The sequence below is a fragment of the Equus caballus genome, chromosome 1, assembly GCF_041296265.1.
Source record: "Equus caballus isolate H_3958 breed thoroughbred chromosome 1, TB-T2T, whole genome shotgun sequence".
Classification (NCBI taxonomy): domain Eukaryota; kingdom Metazoa; phylum Chordata; class Mammalia; order Perissodactyla; family Equidae; genus Equus; species Equus caballus.
The window spans coordinates 51,516,189-51,529,689 of NC_091684.1; positions in this window are offsets into that span (position 1 = coordinate 51,516,189).

Consider the following 13,501-nt stretch of genomic DNA (forward strand, 5'->3'; position numbering starts at 1 on the left):
TAGAAATTCACAGGACATAAAATAGCCAGAGCAATCTTTAAGTAGAACACTTTGGAAAACTCAGAGTACCTGATTTCGAGACTTACTGTAAAGGCTACTGTCATCAAAATGGCATGGAATTGACATAAGAAGAGACATCAAAGGAACACAACAGAGAGTCCAGAAATAGACAAATACACAATGGTCATTGATTCTCAACAAAGGCACCAAGACAATTCAATGAAGAAAGGAAGAGCCTTGTAACAAACGACGCTGGAATAACTGGATAAGCCTATGGAACAAAAATTAGCCTCAACCCCTACCTCACATCACACTAAAAAGTTAATTTGAGATGGATTACAGACCTAGTTGAGAAAGCAATAATTCTAAAGTAAAGGAGAGCTGGGTGGTACTTGGGGCCCATGACACAGGAATGAGGATTTTAGATTTGGAAAGGACCCTAGATCAATTCTCTCCACATTATAGATGAGAAAAGTGGCTCAGAGAAGCAAGCAAATTTGCCCAACATCACACTGATAGTGTATCTTTGTCCAACATCAGTACTCTCATTCCAATTCTTCCTACATTTTAGGATTTTTCCAGATAGCTAATCTTAACAGGGTCAGGGTAACCTGACATAAGTATCCCAAGTCCAATTGTGACAGTTTATTGCCTGTATTCAAATCTAAGGCTACCACACATCAATCAAACTATAGAGTCAGGCTGTAAGTTAAAACCACTGATCTGATATATAGAAAAAAAGGTGGTTGATAACAGGAGTGATGGTGCCTCAAATCTGAAGCATGAGACATGATCTATCAACTAAAGGACTGTTCAACAAGCATATACTGAACATCCCCTTCATGTCAGGGAGTCACAGAGATAAAACAAGTGGTAAAACATTATTCTAATCCAGAATCTGTAGCTATTTTTTTTAAAAAAGTTAGTATTAGGTGATGGCTTCATGTACATAATTTAATTTAATTTAATCTCTACAAAATTTTTCTTGGTAGGGATTATTTCCCCCAGTTTATAGGAGAGAACACTGATACACAGAATCGTTAAATTACTTTGTCCATGGTTACAAGATTATTAGGTAATGGGGTCAGGATTCAAAGTCAGGTTTGCTTGATTTCAGAACTCAAACTGTTAACTTCCTGCAATATTGCCTCATACTGCTACTACTAATGGCTACTGCTTATTGAATTCCACTTATGCCAGGAACATTACACTATGCCTTCAATACACACACACATACACACACACACACATATGTATACATCTATAATCATTTATCTATCATATACATATCATACATATGTTTTAGTTGCCCAACATCTCTGTTCCCTGTAGAATAGGTTTACTATTCCCAAAACAAAGATGAAACTGAGGTTAAGAAATTTTCCCATAGTTAAATAACTAGTAGATTACACACCTTGGATTTGAAACTAGGTATGTTTAGAACCAAATTCAATGCCATTACAATGACAATGACTTCCCACTATTTGAATCTACGAACTCTGATGGCACTGAACATAGTGCTTTATGGAACTTGAACAACTGAGGAAAACCAGATCAAGGCACAATTTCCTGGATTTTAGAGAAAAACACTCCAATGCAACCACCTGGTTTTCAAGATTCAACTTTGTCCGGACAGCGAGCACAACTTTCTCGTCGCCAGTACAGTGCCAGGCACATAGGCATGATTATAAATATTTGTCGAATGTGATAATACGTTTACGTATTTATGATAGTCTAAGGAGTTGAGATTACCAAATGGCTCACTCTATTTTGTTTCATCTAGCTATTTAGCAGACAAAAGTAAATGAATGTTGCACTCATAGGCTATCAAACCAATCTCTTAAATCCAAAGCAACCAAAGTGTGTTATTTTTCTCCCTTCCCTTTTTAATACAGGTCAGTGGCTCTAATAACGCCACCTGATAAAGAAGTCAAGGCCTTTTAAAATTAATGTTCGCATGCCCTCAGAAATCCGGTTTTCATTTTAATTTAAAACAGAAGTTTTTTTCTGCCTCTCTCTCTTTCTCTTTCAGGGACCTTTCCTATTTGAAAGCAGTCAAATGTGTGTTATCATTATACTGGCAGTTTCTGAATGATTTTGGAAAAGATCAAAGTCCTTTGTTAATTGCTGAGTATAAGATATTTAATCATTTCATTGTGATTTATTGGGTGAAAATAGAATATGACAGCCTCCTCCAAAATTAATATAGTGGTAATAAGTGGATGAAATAGCAAAATATAATAAGATTTCCAAATGTTAAATCAATAGATTGTGGAGGAGCTTGTTAAACTCAGTAACTTACTTTCTTTTTCTCTTTTGAAATTCTGAAATTTATTCAGTTGACTCTGAGAGGAAAATTTGTGCAAATACACACATCTTTTTTTTTCTTACTTTTTATTAAGATTATGATAGTTTACAACCTTGTGAAATTTCAGCTGAACATTATTGTTTGTCAGTCATGTTGTAGGTGCACCCCTTCACCCTTTGTGCCCATCCCCCATGCCCCCTTTCCACTGGTAACCACTAATCTGTTCTCTTTGTCTACGTGTTTAACTTCCACATATGAGCGGAGTCATACAGAGATTGTCTTTCTCTATCTGGCTTATTTCACTTAACATAATACCCTCAAGGTCCATCCATGTTGTTGTGAATGGGACGATTTTATCCTTTTTTATGGCTGAGTAGTATTCCGTTGTACATATACACAATATCTTCTTTATCCAATCATCAGTTAACAGGCACTTAGGTTGCTTCCACATCTTGGCTATTGTAAATAATGCTGCAATGAACATGGGGTGCATGGGACTTTTGGAATTGCTGATTTCAAGTTCTTTGGATAGATACCCAGTAGTGGGATGGCTGGGTCATATGATATTTCTATTTTTAATTTTTTGAGAAATATCCATACTGTTTTCCATAGTGGCTGCACCAGTTTGCATTCCCACCAGCAGTGTATAAGGGTTCCTTGTTCTTCACAACCTCTCCAAAATTTGTCATTCTTTGTTTTGGTTATTTTTTTCCATTCTAACAGGTGTAAGGTGATATCTTAGTGTAGTTTTGATTTGCATTTCCCTGATGATTAGTGATGATGAGCATCTTTTCATGTGTCTATTGGCCATCCGTATACCTTCTTTGGAGAAATGTCTGTTCATGTCCCCTGCCCATTTTTTGACCAGGTTGTTTGATTTTTTGTTGTTGAGCTGTGCGAATTCTTTATATAGTATAGAGATTAACCCTTTGTTGGATATATGACTTGCAAATATTTTTTCCCAATTGGTGGGTTGCTTTTTGCTTCAATCCTGTTTTCCCTTGCCTTGAAGAAGCTCTTCAGTCTGATGAAGTCCCATTTGTTTATTCTTTCTCTTGTTTCCCTTGTCTGAGAAGACATGGTGTCTGAAAAGATCCTTTTGATACTGATGTCAAAGAGTGTACTGCCTATATTTTCTTCTAGAAGCCTTATGGTTTCAGGTCTTAACTTTAGGTCTTTGATCCATTTTGAGTTTATTTTTGTGAAAGGTGAAAAAGAATGGTCAATTTTCATTCTTTTACATGTGGCTGTCCAGTTTTCCCAGCATCATTTGTTGAAGAGACTTTCTTTTCTCCATTGCATGCCCTCAGCTCCTTTGTTGAAGATTAGCTGCCCGTAGATGTGTGGTTTTTATTTCTGGGCTTTCAATTCTGTTCCATTGATGTGTGCACCTGTTTTTGTACCAGTACCATGCTGTTTTGATTACTGTAGCTTTGTAGTATGTTTTGAAGTCATGGATTGTGATGCCTCCAGCTTTGTTCTTTTTTCTCAGGATTGCTTTAGCGATTCGGGGTCTTTTGTTGCCCCATATGAATTTCAGGGTTCTTTGTTCTATTTCTGTAAAGAATGTCGTTGGGATTCTGATTGGGATAGCATTGAATCTGTAGATTGCTTTAGGCAGTATGGACATTTTAACTATGTTTAGTCTTCCAATCCACGTGCATGGAATGTCTTTTCATCTCTCTATGTTGTCATCAATTTCTTTCAGGAAAGTCTTGTAGTTTTCATTGTATAGGCCTTTCACTTCCTTGGTTAAATTTACCCCAAGATATTTTATTCTTTTTGTTGCGATTGTGAATGGGATTGTGTGCTTGAGTTCTTTTTCTGTTAGTTCATTGTTAGAGTATAGAAATGCTACTGATTTATGTATGTTGAGTTTATACCCTGCAACTTTGCTGTAGCTGTTGATTATTTCTAATAGTTTTCCAATGGATTCTTTGGGGTTTTCTATATATAAGATCATGTCATCTGCAAATAGTGAGAGTTTCACTTCTTCATTGCCTATTTGGTTTCCATTTATTTCTTTTTCCTGCCTAATTGCTCTGACCAAAACCTCCAGTACTATGTTGAATAACAGTGGTAAGAGTGGACACCCTTGTCTTGTTCCTGTTCTCAGAGGGATGGCTTTCAGTTTTTGCCCATTGAGTATGATGTTGGCTGTGGGTTTGTCATAGATGGCCTTTATTATGTTGAGGTACTTTCCTTCTATACCCATTTTATTGAGAGTTTTTATCATAAATGGATGTTGGATCTTGTTGAAAGCTTTCTCTGCATCTATTGAGATGATCATGTGTGTTTTTTTCCTCATTTTGTTAATGTAGTGTATCACGTTGATTGACTTGTCGATGTTGAACCATCCCTGTGTCCCTGGTATAAATCCCAGTTGATCATGGTGTATGATCTTTTTGACGTATTGCTGTATTCAGTTTGCCAGAATTTTGTTGAGGATTTTTTCATCTATGTTCATCAGTGATATTGGCCTATAGTTTTCTTTCTTTGTGTTGTCCTTGTCTGGTTTTTGGATCAGGGTGATGTTGGCTTCATAGAATATGGTAGGAAGTGCTCCATCTTCCTCAATTTTCTGCAATAGTTTGAGAACGATAGGTATTAAATCTTCTTTGAATGTTTGGTAGAATTCTCCAGAGAAGCCATCTGGTCCTGGACTTTTATTTTTGGGGAGGTTTTTGATTACTGTTTCAATTTCTTTACTTGTGATTGGTCTATTCAGATGCTCTATTTCTTCTTCTTTCAGTTTTGGGAGGTTGTAAGAATTTATCCATTTCTTCTAGGTTGTCCAATTTGTTGGCATATAGTTTTTCATAGTATTCTCTTATAATCTTTTGTATTTCTGTGGTATCCGTTGTGATTTCTCCTCTTTCATTTCTAATTTTATTTATTTGAGTCTTCTCTCTTTTTTTCTTAGTGAGCCTGGCTAAGGGTTTGTCAATTTTGTTTATTTTCTCAAAGAACCAACTCTTTGTTTCATTGATCCTTTCTACTGTCTTTTTTGTTTCAATTTCATTTATTTCTGCTCTAATTTTTATTATTTCCCTCCTTCTGCTGATTTTGGGCTTTGTTTGTTCTTCTTTTTCTAATTCTGTTAGGTGTCATTTGGGATTGCTTATCTGAGATTTTTCTTGTTTATTGAGGTGAGCCTGTATTGGAATGAATTTCCCTCTTAGGACCACTTTTGCTGCATCCTAAATGGGTTGGTATGGCATGTTTTCATTTTCATTTGTCTCCAGATGATATTTGACTTCTTCTTTAATTTCTTCAATGATCCATTGGTTGTTCAGTAACATGTTGTTTAATCTCCACATTTTTGTCCCTTTCCCAGCTTTATTCTTGTAGTTGATTTCTAGTTTCATAGCATTATGGTCGGAAAAGATGCTTGATATTATTCAACCCTCTTGAATTTATTGAGGCTAGCTTTGTTTCCCAAGATGTGGTCTATCCTTGAGAATGTACCATGCACACTTGAGAAGAATGTGTAACCTGCTGTTTTTGGATGGAGTGTTCTATATATATCTATTAAGTCCATCTGGCCTAGTTTTTCATTTAATTCTACAATTTCCTTGTTGACTTTCTGTCTGGATGATCTACCCATTGGTGTTAGTGGGCTGTTGAGGTCCCCCACTATTATTGTATTGTCATTGATATCTCCTTTTAGTTTTGTTAATAGTTGCCAAATACACACATCTTTGTTGGCTCAATGGCATCACAATAGGAAGAAGATGTTATTTTGCTCTTCACAGAACCAAGAACTATTTTTCTAAACGACAAGTAGTTGTTTCTCTAGGAGATCTGTCCCTCTGACTATCAGTAGTCAGGAAACAGTTGGCTGGGAATGTTTTACACATCCTCTTCTTTCTTGTATTTTCAGTTTCAATATTTGAGTCTATGTAACTGAAAGCACACTCATCACAGTGTACTAAATCCCCAGTGCATTTCTATTTTTATTCACCAGAAACTTTCTATAAAAGCTCAGACTAATGTCTTAAAAATGACTTTTTGATCCATTTAGTCTTGTGGTTTGTTGGGCCAGTGGTTGTATTATGAGACCTATAGGGATTTATTTAGATCAGGCAATGGTTGGCTCTTACTACTTCTCGCATTGTGTTGATCTTGGAAAACTGAGGATACGAAACAATAGACATCCACAGAGAAACTGACCATTCCTTTCCTACAGCCTTGCGTCCATGATTCAGAGCCTCTCAGGCCTTTTGTCTTAATCCCCACATTCCTTATGGTGATAATAATAGTATTTACCTCAGAGAGTGTTTTTGAAGATTAAATAAGATAATGCATATAAAGGAATTTGCTCAGTACCTGGGATTTATTAAACACCCAGCAAAGGTTAAGCATTATTATTAATAATATTTTGAATAATACCTTTTTGTGTTATGTCATTATTACAATTTACTCCATACACTCACCGCTCACATCTATTGTTTCAGATACTTCAAATTGAAGAAAAAAAACGTTCTCTTCTGGGATTATTTAATTGGTTCAGACTCAAATGTAGAAAAATGAGTTAAGTACTATAAAGCATTAATTAATGGAAATGAAAAAATGGCATTTCAATTTAACTGGCGTTCTCTGCTCTCAACTTGTAGGAGAAAGAGATAAAACTAAGGAAATATGCTCAGATAAAGTGCTTGGTTTAGAAAAATATGTTTTAGAGAAATGTACTAAGGCCAAGACAGATTCATTCAATACTGCTCTGTTTCACATCCTTATTCAGAACACTAGTCAATGTGAATCGTTGTTTACAATAAATGCTGGAAAATTAACCCATTCACTTATTCTTTCAACCATCACTCTTGAATGCTTACTGTGTGTGTGCCCCATGTTGGAGGGCCCTGAATGATCAAAGATACATCTAATTATGTCCATTTTTACTCAACTACTAAGTTAGGAAGTTGGAGTAACATATTTCTTTAACTGTTTCAACAATAAAAGCTAATCCAAAAGTATTTTCAAGAAACCTTTATTTAATGAGAAGTGAAATTAATAAGAATTCTCCTCTACTGTGAAAATTCTAAATGAGGTTTTATTATAATTAGAGGATGGAATAGCGTTCTCTTTAAGTGAATGTAGTCTAGATTTTTCTAGAACAATCTCATTTAAATGAAGAAGCAATTTTTTTTAACACTATAGAGTCATTTGATGAGGTTATAGTTACCTAAAACAACAGAAGAACACTCAAAAAACAAACATTGAGCTAGAGAAACAGTAGTTTCCATAAATAGGAAACAGCGAGGTCTGTGCAAACTATTTTGTAATTAATTTTTAAAATAGCCTTGCTATTTCTATATTTGAGTAATTGCCTTCTCTTTCAAAGCAGTCATCTTGGAAAACGCTAACTAAATTTCAATGATACAGATTTTGCTGCAAATAGTATTTGAAAATCTTTCAAAGAATTGAGCATTGCACATTAAAAAATATTTTGGTTGGCAAATTTTCGCTCTTTAAGCCCAAAGTGATCTTCAAATAACACTTAAAATAATACATAAGTAATATATACGCTGCAGTATTTGGAGAATTACTGGAAATATTTTACAAAGACACATAGAATAATACCATAAATCTGCATCTAATATTTTAAAATAATATATAACTAATCTATGTGTTGTTATACTTGAGGAATGATTCAGAATACTTTACAAAAACACACGCAGAAATATAATAAATATTTACCTCTTTTTTCCCAGTATTTAAAAATATTTTTTACATTTAATTTTTCATTTCCCTGTGATTTGCCATGTATCACAAGGCTACATCATGTTCTTCTTAAATGGTTAGTTTATCCTCCAAAAGAGTTTATTGAATTAGTTATTCTTTCCTTACTGGTTTAAAATGCTACCTATAGTAAAGACTTTGGGAAGAAACTGCCCAGCTCATGATAATCATGTTTCTCTGAAAACTGCTCCCCAAGCTGTGGAGGTGAACCACCGTGTACTGATGGTCTGGGTCAATCACCTTTCTCTTGGGAATTTGGAACTGGGACTGAGAGTTAGGTGGTCCCTGCGTGTGCCTGGAACTGAGAACATCTAAATGGGAACTGAGGATGCCCACGTGCAAGGAGAAGGAGATCTGCAGAGAGGAAAGAAGAGAGCAAATGTGCACAGAAAGATAGTGGTAAGAGGCCATGTTGTTGGAGTTAGAGGATGGAGATACAGTAAGAGTCACTCAATTTCAGTCACCCTGAAGTCTCTGCTTTTGAGTGTCAGAAGAGTAACTTTATGGTAAAATTTCACTTTCTTACTCAAGTTAACTAAAACTAGGTTTTCCTCATCTGCATTCAAGAAGGATATTGACTAAATGTACTGGTTGAATTGTGTTCCCCCAAAATTCATGTCCATCTGGAACCTGCGAATGTGACTGTTTTGGGAAATAGGGCCTTGGGTAGATGTAATCAAGTTAAGAAGTCACGCTAGAGCAGAGTGGACCCTCATCCCAAGACTAGTGTCCTTAAAAAAAGAGGGAAGTTTGGACACAGCACACAGGGAGAGTGCCATGTGATTATGGAGGCAGAGGTTGGAGTGATATGTTTAAAGCCAAGGAATACCAAGGATTGCCAAAACCACCAGAAACTAGGACGAGGCAAGGAAGTATCCTTCCCTACAGCCCTTAGAGAGAAATGGCCTCGCTGACACCTTGATTTCAGATTTCTGATCTCCAGGACAGTGAGACAATAAATTTCTGTTGTTTTAGCCACCCAGCTCATAGCAATTTGTTACGGAAGTCCTAGGAAATTGATAAACTAATAAAATACCTCTAGCACACACTGAATTTTAGAAAAATCTAGTTTTTAGATTTGTTTAATTGCTATGTCTGCTTATTCCTATGAGGACATCACATTGCTTCAATTGTTTTTGCTTTTTTGTATTTTACACTATGGTTGGACAGGTCTCTGTCAACATTCTTCACTATTTCAACTATTATCGCCAGCTTATTATTTTATGACATCACTCACTTTGACAACATCCAGGGGGTTTAAAAAACTTCAACTGGTCTGATAAATTTTTTTTTGTTTTTTTCTCTTAATTTATAAAAGTATTTAATTGTGATCAGAGACAATGACATTTACGGTTCCTACTTTGGGGGATTTATTAAGGTTTCTTTATGGCCTGGTATTTATTCGGCAATGTTGGAATATGTTGGCCAGATATTTGAAAAGATATCTCTTCTCTTGAAGGTCACAAACCAGACTCATTACTTGGTAAGAATATGGCTTATTCAAATTCTATTTTGTACTCATTTCTTATTTCTCTAGTCTATCAAAAACAGTGACACAGGTAGATATCTCCCAATATGACTGTGATTTTGCTAGTCTTTAAATTTTGGTTTATGTATTCAGATATTAAGTTATTTAGTGAATAACATTTATGGCATTCATTTTGGATTGTACCTTTTTTCCCACTAGAAGATACCTATCTTTGCTTTATTAACGCCACCTTGGCTTGAATTACACTTTGTCTTCTGTTAGTATCATCAGTGTCCTTCTTTTTTGTTAACATTTGTTTATCTTTGTCCATTCTTTTATCTGGGTTTTTCCATTTTATATTGTTTTTACTTACCAAAGAAATACAACTTTGTTTTTAAAATTCAAACAACACGGGAGTATATGGAGAAAAATCTGAAAATTCCCCATTCATCAACCACCCACTGCATCCTCCATGGCAATGCTAATCATCTCCCCAAAAATAACTAACAGTAACCATGTGATGGGTATCTTTTCAGATAATTTCCTATTTATTTACCACTATATATTTATTTATCACTTTATCTAAAAAATTATAACAAAAATAAAATTAATAAAATATATAAAATATAAATTTACAAGTATATATTATAAATAATAAATACACAAATATGAGGTTTTACATACATTTAGTCATACTGCTCCCACTTCCATGTGGTATGAAGCAGCTAGAGTCAGACCAGGGAAGAATAACTCTGGCCCACCAAAAACGACTCTGACAGCTACACAAAATACAGAGATTACCTCTTAGAAGACAGAGGAGAGCAATTTAGACGACGTGAGCTGGAAGACCTAAGTCTTCAGAGAGGCAGAAACCTCTCTAGGAGAATGATGGAGAAAGCATATAAAAAGATGGTCAGTTTTACCAGAGAAGTGGTAACTTAAGATCAAATGGAGATTCTAGAAATTAAAAAATGGATCTTGCTAAGTGAATTTTTCTGAATTATTTTCTCATTCATTAATTCCTTAAAGCCATACTTTCATGTCAATAAATATAGTTTAAGACTTTTTTCTGCCTAGCTTTTGTCAAAGAGATCACTCTAGAATAGTATATATACGTATCACTTACTCCTTACTGTGGCTGCATCTCATATGAATATATTGTGGATTAGTTAGTCCTTTATTGAGGGATATTTGAATTATTTCTTACCTTTTGTTATTATAAATAGTGAAGTAATAAGTAACCATGTGTCTGTATTTTTTCCTATTTTTGCCAGTATATCTTTAGGTTAGATTCCACAAAGTAAGACAGTTGAGTCAAAGAATAAATGTATAGGTAATTTTGTTCCCTTCATTCAGCTGTACTATTTTGCTTTCCCTCCAGCAATACGTGAGAACGGTGATGGTTATCCTCTATGGCGTAGGATCCTGTTGGATGATAGTAAACCCTAAGTGGGGTCTTTCTGAGTGTCTTGTTCCCCAAACAATCACCCACTCAAGTATAAGTAACTTATATTATTGTAAAATGACTTTTGGAAAAGCAGATCACCCAGACTGAACATTCAGATTCTAGGTACAACTCCCTACGATGCCATAAACATCACGTGGCTGCAGTGTGCCCAAGTTGTATAATAATGATCAGGCACTATACATACACAGCTGCATCATCATAATTTAATGATGCAGTCTGTGGACACATACTGTCATTTATCTTTTGCACCAAAGATCCAAGAGGCCATGGCCTACCACAGTTGAACACAAGATCTTCTTATAATTAAACAAACAAACCCTCTTGTCTTTATTTGTAGTTTTGCTCCCTTTCTCATTCCTATTATTTTCTTATTTTCTCTTTTTTCCTGATCCAATTTGTCATACATTTTCTATTTTATTGGTTTTTACAAGCACTCAGATTTTAGATTGACTGTTTAAGATTGCTTTTTTGTGTTCAATCTCATGAGTTTCTGCTTTTATCTTTAGTAGCTGCTTCCTTCTATTTATTTAGACTTTTTAAAAAAGCTATTTAGAGAATTCATTTTTTTATTGTGGCAAAAAACACGTAACATAAAATTTACCATTTTAACCATTTTTAAGTGCACAGTACAGTAGTGTTAACTATACGTACATCATTGTGAAATGAATCGTCTAGAACTTTTCCGTCTTGCAAAACTGAGACTCTATACCCATTGAACAACGACTTCCCATTTCTCCCTCCTCCAACTCCTGATAACCACATTTTACTTTCTGTTTCTATAAGTTTGATTACTTGAGATACCTCGTGTAAGTGGAATCATGCAGCATTTGTCTTTTTGTTACTGGTTTATTTCACTGAGCATAATGTCCTCAAGATTTATCCATGTTGTAGTGTTTGACAGAATTTCTATCTTTTTAAAGGCTGAATAATATTGCATTTTATATACCATATGTTCTTAATCTATTCATCCATTGATGGACATTTAGGTTGTTCCCACCTCTTGGCTATTGTGAATATTGGTGCAATGAACATGGTTGTGCAAATATCTCTTCAAGATTTAGTTTTCAATTATTTGGGATACATACCAAGGAATGGGATTGCTGTATCACATAACTTTATTTTTAATTATTTGGTTAACCTCCATACTGTTTTCCATAGTGGCTGCACCATTTTACATTCCCACTAACAATCACGAGGGTTCCAATTTCTCCACATCCTCACCAGCATTTGTTATTTTCTGCTTTTTGGATAATGGTCATCCTAATGGATGTGAGGTGATTTCTCATTGTAATTTTGCTTTGTATTTTCCTGATGATTAGAAATATTGAACATCTTTCATATTCATTTGTATATCTTCTTTAGAGTAATGTCTATTCAAGTCCTTTGCCCATTCTTAAATTGAGTTATTTGAGTTTTTTTTTTTATCATCGAGTTGTAGGAATTTTTTATATATTCTGGAGATTAAACCCTTATATATGGTTTGCAAATATTTTCGCTCATCCCGTAGGTTGCCTTTTGACTTTGTTGATTGTTCCCTTCGCTGAGCAGAAGTTTTTAAGTTCCCATTTGTCTATTTTTCTTTTTGTTGCCTGTGCTTTTGAGGTTACATCCAAGAAATCATTGCTAAATTCAATATCATGAAGCTTTTCCTCTATGTTTTCTTCTAAGAGTTTTATAGTTTCAGGTCTTGCATTTAGATCTTTAATCCATTTTGAGTTGATTTTTGCATATTGTGCAGTAAGATCCAACTTCATTCTTTTGCATGTAGATATCCAATTTTCCCAATATCATTTATTGAAGAGACTATCCTTTCCCCTTGTGTAGTCTTGGTGCCCTTGTTGAAGGTCATTTGACCATATAAGTAAGGGTTTATTTCTGAGACCTCTATTCTTTTTCATCAGTTAATATGTCTATTTTGGGGCTGGCTGGGTGACATAGCTGTTGTTCGTGTGCTCGGCTTTGGCAGCATGGGGTTCACTGGTTCAGATCCCAGATGTGGACCTATGCACTGCTTATCAAGCCATGCTGTGTCAGGCCTCACACATATAAAGTAGAAGAAGATTGGCACAGATGTTAGCTCAGGGCCAATCTTCTTCAGCAAAAAGAGGTGGACTGATGGCAGATGTTAGCTCAGGGCTAATTTTCCTCAAGAAAAAAAAAGTTTGTCTCTATTCCAGTATCATAATGTTTTGAATACTGTAGATTTGTAATATGTTTTGGAATCAGGAAGTGTGACATCTCCAGTTTTGTTCTGCTTTCTCAGGATTCTTTTGGCTATTCAAAATCCTTTGAGATTCCATATGAATTTTAGGGCGATTTTTTTATTTCTGCAAAAAAATGTCATTAGGATTTAGATAAGGATTGCGTTGAATCTGTAGGTAGCTTTGGGTACTGTGAACATTTTAGAAATATTATGTCTTCCAATCCATGACCACAGAATGCATTTCCATTTATTTGTATCTTCTTTAATTTCCTTCAGCCTTGGTTTGTAGTTTTCACTGTACAACTCTTTCAT